Raw genomic sequence first — 15,149 nt, 5'->3', positions numbered from 1 at the left:
AAAATGAAGATCTTGACCCTTCTTTTGATGCAAAAGAAGACCGCAGGGCCTCCTTGCTCTCCACAAAATTCCATGGAGCCTCTCTTAACTTTTACTATGCTGAGTAGTTGTCGGGCCATCTTTTTTCTCCTAGCTTGCTCTGATGATTGCTTGTGTGTTGTATTTCCATTATTGTGCTCATTTGCAATTCTCTGCCACTCTTGAAGTCATCTATAACCCAACTCACAACTAATGATATAAGGGCACTCGATGGTATTGATTAATTCCCTTAAGAACAATTCTATAGCAACTACAACCTAGAGATTCCATAAGATGCTTAACTTCACCAAAAAAAATTTCCATTTCTCCAAGAATACATGACAACATGTTTGACTTGCCTGAACCAAGTGGTCCACAGATTGCAACTTTCATCCTAGCTTTCACCTGCAACCTACTTACAGATAAATTAGATGCTGGCGAGAAAGGATCCCTACTTAATCCTCCATTTTCAATTTCAATTATTGTTCCACTTGTTCAACTACTTGATATGTTTGCACAATTAAAACAATTGTGTATCAATGTGCTCTGCACATTGATAGGGAGCCACGGTCCTGGCCCTTCATGATAGGGAGTGAATAAAATATATCATTGACTTTAGAGAAGAAGGCAACCAAATTTAGTAAGTAGACGCAAGTAATCAAATGTTCAATAGGTATACTAGATAAGCTAGGTCAAAAGTTTAATGATATGATCCTTCGAATGTTCATAGAGTAGATCATTTTGTAGAGGATAGAGAAGTGATACAGGCATGTATATAGAGTTTTGTACTCAAATAAATATGAAATACATGATATTTCATATAAAATACATAAATAAATGAAAAATGAGGAATAAAATTGAAATTGGAAATGAATTTTAGAACCTTTAAACATAAAATGGTTTAATCTATTATTGTTGATGACATCATAATTATAGCAAAAGAACCAAGCTATGACTTGCCAATAGTAACATTCTACATTCCACTACTTAATGTTTGTTCCATTAAAATATGTTGACTTGAGAATAGATAGATTTTACATTTCACTACTAGTATAACAAACAAATGAGAACCAATGGTTGTGAATACATCATGACTAGAAGAGTAGTGCGGCTTAAGTGTGACCTATAATGAAGATCACGTTTAAAAGAGGACTTTATGCAATTGAAAATAAAATGCATTTCTTATTGACTCATTCCCAACAAGTTCTCCCTTCTTCATTTTCCTCTCCAATATCCAATAGTAAGATTCTATATTCCACTACTTAATGTTTGTTCCATTAAAATATGTTGACTTGAGAATAGACAGATTCTACATACCACTACTAGTATAGCAAAAAAATGAGAACCAATGGTTGTGGATACATCATGACTAGAATAGTAGTGCTCCATAAGTGTGACCTATAATGAAGATCACTTTTAAAAGAGGGCTTTACAATGGTTCTAAATACATCGTGACTAGAAGAGTAATGTGCCTTAAGTGTGACCTATAATAAAGATCACCTTTAAAAGAGGGCTTTACGCAATTGAAAACCTTATATGTTGCTTATTGAGTCCTTCCCAACAAGTTCTCCCTTCTTTATTTGCCTCTCTAATATTTCTTGTAAGTCCATAACTTTTTTTGCTTTCAAAATAAATTTAGTTATTGCTTTTGTTTCTTTGATAGTTGGGAAAAGCTTGAAGTATAGATTGAGTGGAGGTTCTTTGTTTTGAGGTTAGAAAATTTTAGGTGTATAAGGCTTTGGGGAGTTTGTTTAGCAAAGGGTTTATAGGGTTCAAATATACTTGTGGTGAGTAATTTTATGGGTATCAGTAATTTTTACATAATGTTAGGTGTATTATGCTTCTGTTTTGTTAGTGTTTGGCATATGCTTTACACTTGGATTTTTTTTAATCTTTTCATAAATCTAGAATTGAATCTATTAGGAATCTTATTTGACTAGTTGTATCTGCTGTCAAAGACCTCTCTGTAATTTTTACCTCAAGATATATTCATGTTCAGAAAGTAAACTTGCTTTTAGTTTTTCATTAAAATGGATTCCTTTTCATCATAACTTAATTTTTTTTTAATTTCACCACTTTGAACTTTTTTATAAAATTATATTATATATTCATGAAGGTTTCCAGTTGGGTAGTGTTTGGCTAATGTTCTACACTTGGATGCTTCTTTTATCTTTCTTTTTCTTTTGTCTCTGTATGAATCTTGCACTTATACTCCTCTCGTACACCTATGTCATGCGAGAGACCTATCTCCCACTACCTCCAAATCCACAATCTCATGAGATTGACATTGATGAATGCAAAGCCAAAGAAGCATGAAAATGCCATGGAAGTATCCTTCTAGCAGCCATAATTTGATAGGCCCAAATATTCTATCTAGAAGCCATAATGTGGTAGGTCAAAGGAATCCTTCTAGAAGCCATAATGTTTGTGGTTATCTTCCCTCCATAATTATAATGTTAGCTACTTTGTGACTTCTTTCCATGTTCATGGCTGTTGTGACCATAGTTTGTTTGATATTTGTATCCTTATTGCATTATTCATCATCCACTAAAATTAAGAAAAAGATTTGATGTCAATTGATGCCCACATTCTCCTCAAGATTTATGTGGAGAGGCTTCCATGATTTAGTTCCTTCTAGGGTCACATTCTATTGCTGTTTGGAGAGCGGACAAAAATAGTGTTGTAAAAGGCCCCGCAAGAGACCTTGAAATAGTACTCATAGAAGAGTGGCAATTTGTGGTAGTGAAACTTATATATTATTATTATTATTATATATTTGTGTTGTTTTATTTTAATTGCATTATGTTGAATATATTATTATTATTATTATATATATAACTAGATTTCATTATGATACCTATTTAAGATGTTTTAATAATAATGATTCACTAAAAACAAAAAAAATTAAATAAGTTATCCTCTTCAAATATTGTTTTTTTATTTTTATATCAAATTTTTTGAAATGTTATAATTAGTTTCTATGTTTCTAATTCATGTTTAGAAAAGTTACACAAACATTAAACAAAATGAACCCCCTAGATCTAATGTGAGAAATACTAGAATGTGAAAGAAAGCATCTAGGAAACAAAGCCTTAATGAAAATATTGCATTTTCTACATGCGACATCTTTGGTGTTTGGAGAGGGGACAAAAATAGTGATGTAAAAGGCCCCACAAGAGACCTTGAAATAGCACTCATAGAAGAGTGGCAGTTTGTAGTAGTGAAACTTATATATTATTATTATTAGGTATTTGTGTTGTTTTATTTTAATTGCACTATGTATAATATATTATTATTATTGTATATATAACTACATTTCATTATGATACCTATTTAAGATGTTTTAATAATAATGATTCACTAAAAACAAAGAAAATTAAATAAGTTTTCAAGTATTGTTTTTGGATTTTTATATCAAATTTTTTGAAATGTTATAATTTGTTTCTATGTTTCTATGTTAATTGATTGCTATAATAAATAAAAAATAAAAAAATAACAGAAAAATAAATAGAATTATTGTGCATCTTGTTGATTTTTCTTTTCAATCAAAAAAACTTGTGCTATAGACAATACTTGCAACATGTTTTTCAAAATCTTGAGCAATTACTTTCTCTACTAGGAGAATTATACTAGTGACTAGTATAACTAGCTTTATAAATTCAAAGCACTGTAGAATCTGACAATTGAAAAGTTGATAACAGACTTTACAACTTGAAAATGGATAAGCCAGTATGTATTCCAAGGCCGCAATGGGACTGTCCTATTATAGGACCAATTGAATCAACCACAATGTGACATGTCTTCATATTTGACTGTTCATGTGTCGAGCAATCTCTAAGGACACTAATAGGTGAGCACTTTCTGAAAAATGCTTTAGGAAAAATTTTCTATGCTGATATTGTTTCACGATTCTTGTCGAATTGTATGGACTTCATACAAGAAGCAACAATCATTGAGAAACTAGCAAATGCTTATGTATGAGAGTACTTTGTACCGCCGATAGGATACCATGAAGCAATTTGTGCATATCGAGGAACTCCGCATGCATCTATCACTGGCAGCCTCTTTTCTCATAAAGCAATTGAAGAGTGTGAGGTTGCATCATGCATTTATAGTGTTATGCATTTAGCTATTACTAATGAATGTGACCTTGTTCTAGTTCATGCGTTAAATGCACACGCTACTCATTTGGGTGAACGTCTTGTGACAAGAGTGACAAATTTGTACAATGCATTCATGTCTTTGTACACAAATCTACCTAAGGTAACTAGTGTTCCATGTGAACAGAAGCATCCAAGTGACAAACAACTCCCAACTGAAGCAAATCTCACTGGTCCAACTCCTTCAACTGCAAGCTCTTCATGAATTATTTGATTGTCTAGTAGTACTATAAACTAACTTTTGCTCATAAATTGGAAATACTAATGTCAAAGTTCAATTACCACATCGTCCTTGTCCTATGGTTACATGTATGTATGAAGTGTGAAAAATAGCACATAGACTATTGTGCTTTGCTTATTATTACATGTATCTACAAAGTATGGAGAATACTGCAGAGACTAGGTGCTCTATCTAGGTACTTTATGCTATGAATGAACAAGTATGTACAAGTAATGTGAATAATGTATCGATATATGAATAAAAAGATTATTAAAGTAATGTCTCTTCAAGCTTTGTTATGAATATAATTGGTTATAAACTTATGATACTATAATTACTATAGCAAAGTTAGAACTTGAATACTAATTATACTATTAAGATGCAACGAATAGTGGAATTTATTGATGCATAATTAAACATTGTAACTGATAGTCATCAGTTGCACATTTATTGAAAAGTATACTATTATCATGCAATGAATAGTGGAAACCATTGATGGAAAATGAAACATTGTAATTGATAGTCATATGTTGCACATTTATTCAATAGTATGTATGGAATCGTTTATATTAATGATATTTGTATGATTATTGCCATAAAAAGTATATCCATGAAAGAATGACACTAAGTGCAACATATATCTTAGAACTAACTGATGCTCGATAAATTCTAAGAAATGTTCCTCATTGAAAACAAGTTTTTCATCTCCATATTACACAAGAATGGATTTTCTTGATGCATTTGTTTCATTAGAATGTGATACAGATCACCTCTCTGAAATTCTAGTATCTAGAATTCTTGAAAAATTTCTAGAACTCCCAGAGGAATGCCAAAGGAAAATATTGGAAAGATATTTTTATGATAAGCATGTTGTCATGTTTAGATATGATGGATGGGGAGACATTTAGCCAATACCACACACTAATCAAATTCGTGTTCTATCCCCATTCATGACTAATGGTGAATTGATCTACTTAAAACATCTGGTGTGGCAATATAGGGAAGCTCATATCATAGTTCATTGTGAAGATATCATAAGACATTTCCCTCCTAGAAATCACACAGCACAAGAATTAACAACCATTTTCAATCCAGCATGCAAGACATTATTCTGCAAACTATCACCATTTAGCACAGTTGCTGAAGATGAAACACTTTTGTCCATAATAAACCTTGTGGTAACATATCCAATGTTTTCACTTGAATGGATTATAAGAGATGAAAACACAGAAATTATTGGGCAATGGTATGATAATGATGCAGGAGCATTGGCAGTTAAGACCATAAAGTATCATTACGTCATTTTTTATTTGTATTTGAGAATAGTTTTGAGCCACTTGGCATTCATCTTGTAGCAGATATTGGGAGATGGTGCTTTCTTTATTGATGAACTAATGATCTTACAAGATGAAAATTACCACAAGAATATAGTGATGATGTATAAGTTTATGCTTACTATGAATCAAAGTTCACAACTTGCATGTAAAAGCTATAATATTTTTCACTATTATATAGTATAATATGTATCTGGTAATTTCAAATGTCATTTGCTTCTTAGTGAAGTATCCCTTGAGGCTTCAAAAAATATATTACAATATGTATCTAGTAACTTCCATCTCACTTTATAATATATTAGAAGTTGTTTTGAACTTTGACTATTGCAAACATGCAGATAGCTTTATTTAGCTAATCATTTTTTGCAAAGTTGACTATGAACTAGTAAAAGTTTGATCTACTATGTTTAATTTGTGCACAATGATTATGCCACACAATACATTATTTTTCACATATGTAGAATAAGAACTAGTGACCTAATTAATTACATCTAATTTTGGGAAGGTTTGTTTATGCTTTTCTTAATATGAAATTTTGATTGCAAAGTAGGAAAATCAACAAGGACCAAATACACAAGCTTGGTAGTTGAGTGAAGAAAAAAATAGTAAGTAAAGTTATACATTTGATTAGAATCTAGAAATTTCAAAGTTACAAGTTTCCAAAATTTGCTTGTTTCTTTGTGTATTATTCCCTTAAGATCCATGTTAGCATTTCATAAGATCTCTATTGGCATAAGTTTCTGTCTTCAAAGTAATGATTGCCAACAAAAGAAGTCAAAGACACAGTGTGCTTGAATAGATCTCAAAGATGCAAAATTACTAATTGTATTGTCTTCTTGACTACAAAATCTATAATTAGAACCTCATAAAATAGATTAAAATGCATATATACATTTGTAAGTCGAGACCACCCATAGTCAAAGAATTTATTTTCCACTTTTTGAACAATGTCTCTGGATTGCTGACCCCCTTGCAGTGAATGGAGCATATCCATAGAACATGATGACTAAGTTGGCTGAGAACAAAATTGAGCATGTGCCTACCTATGAAGAACTTGTAATAAAAGCATGGATGACATTAATCTTGATAACATTAGAAGGTTTTACACTATTCTTCATAGTGGGCAATACTCCATGGTTTGTAATGTTAATTGTACTATGTAAAATAGCCATATTGTATGCATTTGGTATGTAACCAAACAACATACAATAATAGTAATGTCACTAGTCATGACAGTAGTAATGACATTTAGTATTTATCGGCTGGTAGTGTTCTAATTTATCATAGTATGGAAATAATGTTTATAATGGAGATAAGCTACAAGTAACTACTAACAAAAGATGATTATGAACAATATAACAACAGTCATTTTTGACCTACTATTTTTTGGAATTGCATATTGTTTTCATTTCTTTATAATTGAAATTGTTGTTTGAGAGGATTGGTCATTTGTAGTGTAATGTAAACATGTGTGTATTGAGACATGTCTTAACAAAAGTTTAATTATGCTATAGAAACACAAAAGAAGAAATGGAGAAGACATACAGAGGTGTTTGCAAGAAAGCATCTGGTCAATTTTCAGTAGAGATAACATTGCCCAAGCTACGAAGACAAAAATGGCTAGGAACATTTGACATAGTAGAACAAGCAACCTTTGCCTATGATATGGCCAACATGTCAATGAGAGGCGGTAATGCATACACCAACTTTTTCCATGTCAACTATACACATCATAATCAATCTTCCAATGTGCAGAGCACTCAGATCTCAAATGTAATGAGATCAAACAGGAAGAAAACTAAATACATGAAATTGTCTGAATTGCAAGAACATTATAAAAAATTTGAAGAAAAAAAAGGACATATGTCATTTTGCAATGGATGTAAAATCTGTCCAAAAGAAAAGTCATATCGAGGTGTATGGAAACATTCAAGTGGTCATTATGTTACACAAGTGTGGAGTCCTATACAACAAAAACAAAAATGGCTAGGAACATTTGATACCAAAGAGGAAGCTGCTATCGCATATGATCTGGCTACAATATCCTTCAAAGGATACAAAGCCATTACAAATTTTGTGCATCCAGATACAGAGATACATGAAACAAAAAGTATCTCTCACTTAGAGAAAGATCAACTTCGATTGACCCTTCAAGTTGAACGATGTCCAATAGAAATAGGAAAAAATGGTCCAATGTCAATGGTCTATACAAATGATCATTTTGGTCAAACAATACCTATCACTAAGAACCAGCACTATCTAACCATGATGCACATGAAACCTAACATCCTTGAAAGTTTTCATAGAAATCTAGTACAAGATCTTCCATCGAAAGAACATATCAATTCCGTATATGCTACTAGCATAGATAGCATGTATTCTTTAGAAAGTGACACAAAAATTCACTATCCATTATTTGAATCAACCTATCCTACTGCAATTTGACTACCCAATTTTGAAACAAGTTATCAGAATATACATCCCTCAAATTTGATAAACTCATGCCCATTGCAACAACTAGAACAAGTTGTTTCCCCCATGCACCTGTCTCATGAAAAATGGAATTCTGCAATTGTCAACATGGATCCAATTATAGAAAAATATGATAGTAATGTTCCCAATGAAAATGTTCCTTCATTTCTAAACAATCTTGTTGCTAATCCTAACAATATAGACATGCGTGGTGTTAACCATGACACATTTGACTTCTCCAGTTTCCATGTGACATTAGAGAATAATGGCATTGAGCTTCACCATTGAATTTATGATTCAAATGGTACAGACATGAGCAATCTCAACATTATTTCTATTGCTTGATGACATAGTCAGCATATCATATTTGATGTGGAGATGTGAAGAGAAGGTGGAAAAAGCAAAAAGGTAATATGGAGGCATGATTGAAGAAAAGCATAGTAGCAATTTGTGTATTCGCTACTTGTGTTTTGTATTAGCATTTTTCTTTACTTCATTAATGACTGTTTAATATTGAGGTGGCAATGTGAAGAGGAAACATGAAAAAAATCATAAAGATAACATGGAGACATGACCGAAAAAAAAGAGGAGTATCAATGTTTGTATTCGCTACTTGTGTTTTCTATTAGCATTATGTTTTTTTAATATTTCATCAAGGAATTCTAATGATGCAATATGTTATGTGTGTTTTAGTCTAGTATCATAATATGTCTTTTTCTAACATGCTATAGTAGAAGAGATAAGAAGTATAAGTTTTTGTACTACCTAGTCTTCAGGTTACATTTATCATTGTGAAATAGTGTATGCAATTATTCCTCTATAAAAATATTAGCATGTTGTTTTTTGAATATTTCATCAAGGAATTCTAATTATGCAACATGTTATGTGTTTTTTGTTCTAGTATCATAATATACCTCTTTTTACTATGTGATAGTAGAAGAGATAAGAAGTACAAGTTTTTGTATGGCCTACATGTCTTCAAGTTACATTTATCATTGTGAGATAGTGTATAAAATTATTCCTCTATAAAAATATCGATGTGGAAGTACAGTTTTCTTGTCATGACAACCATAGTGCAAATCTAAATCATTCTATGAAAGTTGAATTGTTCCATACTAGATACTTTTGAATAAATGGGACTACATATTACAATGTATATTATAGTTTCTTATGGAAAGTGTAATTTTAAAGAATAGAAAAATCAAAGTAAATAATCCAAGATGACTAAAAATAGTATATTGAAAAGATGCAGCTTGTCATGCAAGAAAGCAATATCCGCATGTAGAAAAGAAACATAGTGTAAGTATACAAGTGACAAGAAAACCAACGTCATAGTAGTCCTTCCTGAAACATAAAATGATACAAAATCAAATAGAAATTATAGACCTAGAGCATTACAAGCCAACAGGTCAAGATAGAACTTGCAATATTGACATTGCACTAGAGAATGAAGGACTGTGCAGAGTATCAACATTAAAGTACAACATAGGAGACTGCTTATTTGATGCCTTGGAATTCCTACTAAATTATAGATATACATCACTTGAGCTAAGAAATGGAACCATTGATTACTTCTTACAATGCAAACAAGAAGGTGAATCAGAAGCATTGCATTCGTATAGTATAGAACTTCATCCACAAACTCTATATGAATTGCACTGAGTACATGATCCAAAAACATATTTGCATAGAATGTGACTTTCTGCAAAGCAAAACATACATAGTGGACAAGTCGGACTATGGGGAGATATATTCTGCATTCATTGGTTATCAAAGTGGTTAAAAATACAAATATGCATTTGGTCAATGACAACAACAAGAAAGTACTTGCACTTCAATGAATCAATAGAAGAAGAAGCATACTCAATCCTCTTTCATGATACAAATCCTACTGCTGGTCACTTTGAACCACTACTAAGATTACAATCAGAAAGAGTCATTCATTGATCACAAATGCGATACAAAAAACTGAAGAGATTTATAAAAGAGCATAATGCACAACACATTGTAGAAGTTGCAAAAAAAAATAATATAGGACATGACAAGGTGCACATTAAAAATATCAAACTAGAGAGCCCTAACAGAAAGCATGTACTTCGACTATGTCACCTCAAGAGATTTATCCGAGATTCTCCAAGTAATACTAGAAAAAATACAACAAATGCACTTCGACTATGTCATCTTAAGAAATTTATTAGAGATACACAAAATAATACAACGAAAAGTGAAAATTGGAGCAAGAACACTCAAAATAAGTCAACATGCACATCTAGAATCCAAAGAACAAAAAAAAGAGGTAGGACAGTGTCATCTGCTAAGAAAAAAAAAATTGGATTGTCACCAATAGAGATATTTGAAACAACAATCCAGGATACACCAAAACACACATGCTCAATTTGTCAACTATTGTGTTTCATGAAAGACATCAGACCAATTAAACAAAAGGAAAAGAACAACTATTATACTCTGATGCAAATAAAATATGAAGCGCCAAATAATTTCATCTATCGAACATGCTTGTTTCCATTGAAACACTTCAAGCTCCCAACATATAGTACACCAAAAAATATTAGAATTAATCAACCAATAGAAGATGTGCAAATATTTTCACAACTAGAAGAACGACTAGTGTCAGTGAGAATTGCATTTGCTCAAATATGGGAATTAGGATACAAAAGATCACAAGTGGGATTGACAGGTTCTATCATCAATGTTCCTGTGAACATGAATATCATACAAAATGCACTACCACAAACAATCAATAACACAACAACTATTTTTGTTGCTCTCAAAAGGCAACTAGAATACAAAAATGCATTTCAAATAGGAATGGCGCATCCAAATGTAGTGATGCAAGCGCTCTCAAAACTCACAAGTACACCACTATACATAATGGAAAATGTTAAAATAAAAGAAGATTGGAAAGAAGCTCTTGAGATTAATGTTGAGAATGAAAGGACATATGCAAGTTTCGAAGATGAAACATTCTCTCCATTCAGTGAAAATGCAACGCAGTCAGACGATGATGAAGAACATAATGAGCCTTCAGAAACCTTGGTACATGGATTCACCAAATCTAGATCGATACATAAAATGCAAGACAAGATAATTGACATCACACCTACACAAGAGCACCACCCAATTGGAATATTCAAAGACAAATATGATGAGGAAATGAATTTTCCCACATTATTCTTTGGTAAACCATGTGACGAAGACATCATTCAAAGATTTTCTTACCAAAAGATTGCACGATGGGAACTCCTACAATCAAAAAGGTACTTTGCATACCACATGACAAATATATTCTTCAAGACTATCAAGATATTGGTGAAACAGGTACTCTCTACAATGTGAATAAGAATATGAAAGGGACAATTGAAAGGATGCAAATTACAAGCAAAAGATGTTAAGCAAAAACCCAACTTGGAAAGAATTCTCAAATCATACATTGGATACGTTGACTTCAAAAGAATAAGAATATCACCAGACTACGTACACAAACTTAAGAAGAATTTTTTTGCAATGATACACCAACTATGGCCTCCAACTTTTTTTGTTACTTTTACTAGTGCAGAAAAAAATTGGGATCCACTATTAACTGCACTCAAACAATTGCAGAATGTGCATTAGTCAAAAATTGAACAACAAAAAGAGTATGAAACAAAAGGTGACAAATTCAATCTGATAAAGAAAGACCTAGTGACTTGTTCATGATACTATAGGCATAGAATAGATGCAATGAAGAAATTAATTTTAACTAATGAATCGTTCCTTGGAAATGTTGTGGATTACTTCTCTATAACTGAATTCAAAAATTGAGGAAATGAACATGATCATTTCCTACTCTAGGTTAAAAATGCACCAATATATGGAATAGATAGCAATACATCCATCATAGACTTTATTGACAAGTAAATTACTTGTGCAACTAAACATATAGAGCCTAGTCTTTGTACAATTCACAAGCAGCACCACACAAAGCAATGTAGAAGACTAAGAAAGATTTCATGCAGATATAATTTTCCTTTTCCACCCCTCCAAAGGACATTTGAACCATTGCCAAAGAAGAATGAAGCAATAAGTTCAAAAGAAACAAGTATCTTTGCAATATTAGAAAAGGAAAACTATGACCTATCATACACATTTCAAATGTTCTTAGATGAAATTGGAACCAATGAAGAAGAATATATCTTGGCTCTAAGATCAACTCTACAATGATCAACCCTCTTTTTGCGATGAAAGCCATCATAAATTTGGAACAATAGCTTTGTGAAGAGAATTCCACAACTATGGAGAGCCAACACTGATGCACAATTTGTACTAAATGCATATGCTGTAGAAATGTATTGTAGCTCATACATGACAAAAGTGGACAAAACAATGACAAATACATTTAAAAGAATATGTAATGACCACAAACAAGATAGTATTGATGCAATACGAATGATAAAAAAGATAGGAAATGTGCTACTAAATTTACAACAAATGTCATCACAACAAGCAGTACACATAGTTCTATCACTGCCACTAAATCATAGCTCAAGAAAGTGCATATTCATAGACACAAGAGATTATCACAATCGCACATTTATACTTAAAAGCAATAAAGAATTACTTAAAGAACCTGATGAGTCAGAAAATGTCCTCTCAAAATCCTTAGTGGACTACTATTTAAGTCGATCTCCAATCCTCCATAGCATATGCCTTGCAGAATTTGTCTCCAAGTATAGCAAAAAGGGCACAAAATACACACAAAAAGAAAAATTGAGTATAATACAATTTATTAGCTTCAGAAAACACATGGACCTAGAAAATTATTGTAGAGAACAATTAATACTCTATCTTCCATTTACAATCAATGAGAGCACATTGAAAAAAAGTTTTACATCATGGGAACAAGCACATTTATAATATCAGAAAATAATCATAACAAATCAAGCAAAGTTTAACCATAACACAGCTCCTGCATGGGGTGACATGGAAAAAGCAGTCAACGATCTAGATACTAAAAATGACAGAATGGATAGCCAAACCCTCATAGTCAACAAACACGAGAAAAGTGAGCAATATGACATACAAAAAGACATCCAACACAAGGTACAAAAGATACAAAGCAACACATGTTATAACACATTTGAAATAAGCCACCATCCACAAATTATGGACAATGATAAGTACCACAAATTGAGGCAAATGCTAAATAGAGAACAACAACCCATTGTCAAAGATATTGTTAAAATAAAAATAAAAAACAACAAGAACCCATTGCATCTATTCTTGATAGGCAGAGCTAGAACTGGAAGACTTTCACTGCAAAAGTTATATACCAAGCTCTCCTTCGAATCTACAATAAGTACATTGACATTGATCCCAACAAACCAAAGGGCCTAATAATGAATTAGATAGGAAAAGCAGCACGAAATGTAGGTGGAGTCACATTACATTCAGCATTCCACATAACTTTTATCACATCTGACTTCTTGCCACTCAATAGCGACATACTAGATGCAATGTCAAAGCACTATGATCAGTTTAGTGTACTTCTCATTGATGAGATATCATTAGTTGGTGCAACATTCCTACATTACATTGACAAAAAATTGTGTGAGATAATGCAAATTCCTACCGTACACTTTGAAAATGTCGATATAATTTTTTGTGGAGACTTGTACCAAGCACAACTAGTACTTGATGCAGTCGTATTTGAAAATAAAGCAACTATGTCAGAATTGATGCCTTGCAATTTTTGGATAGACAATGCTAAATGTTATTCGTTAACATGTACAGTAAGGCAAAACGATGAAAAATGTATTACTATTCTCAACAAAATACGAATAAGCATGCAAAAAAATGAAGGTTTGCACTATATCAATGAACAATGCATGAGAAAACCACCATTGGACCCAACACTGCCATTCCTTTTCTATAGAAGAATCAATGTCAATGCTCATAATACAAAAATGCTTGCAATAGTTCCTGGTGAAATGACTGTCCTCAATGCCATTGATGAACATGATGAAAATAACAATGCATTACACCACACACGAACAATTTCACTCCCACATCAAATTCATCTCAAACCAAATATTCTAGTAGAACTATATGCAGGAAACTACAACACAAAAGATGGTCTAGTAAATGGATTAGATGGAATATTCAAAGCATACACAAAATATAATGATTTTGACATAGTTTGGATAAGATTTAACGACAATACAATTGGACAACAAGAAACCAAGAAACTCGAACAATGTTATACAGAAAAAATTGAAAATGACTGGGTACTAATACTACGCATTATTCGACCTATCCAAAAGGCATCATCGAAAAATAAAATTATTGTAAAAAAACAATTCCCTATACAGATAGCATGTGCAAGAACAATACATAGGTCAAAAGGGCTTACAATGGAGGCAATGGCTTTTGACCCCATAGGCGTTAGACAACATGGATTAACATACACAGCACTAGCACGAACTAAAAAAATTGACTCATTATTCCTTTTAAAACCTCTAACACCAAAAAATTTTAAAATCAAAGAGAGAATAGATCTTGAAATGTCCTGCCTAGAATCAAGTGCAAAATGGCAATTCGAGAATGATGATACATGTTGTCATAACACACCATCCATGCTATTATATGCATTAAACACACAGTTTAAAGCCTCACATAAATGATATAACTAATGACTATGATTTAATGTCATCTGACATCATCTACATTCAAGAAGTACACATGCAAATCCCTAAAATAAATGATGAATTTCAACATTTCAACAACTTCAATGCCTACCACATACATGGTATAATGACACTAGCCAACAAAACCCTAGTCATTTCAAAGATAAAGCAATATAACACAATGATTATAGAATCTATTACAATAACAACTTTGATCAAAAGTAATGAACTAAATATATGTAATGTTTTTGCAAGACCTAAC

This window comes from Cupressus sempervirens, chromosome 8, assembly GCF_028749045.1.
Source record: "Cupressus sempervirens isolate cs-2001-9-10 chromosome 8, ASM2874904v1, whole genome shotgun sequence".
NCBI lineage: Eukaryota > Viridiplantae > Streptophyta > Pinopsida > Cupressales > Cupressaceae > Cupressus > Cupressus sempervirens.
Note: the sequence above shows the minus strand (reverse complement) of the source record.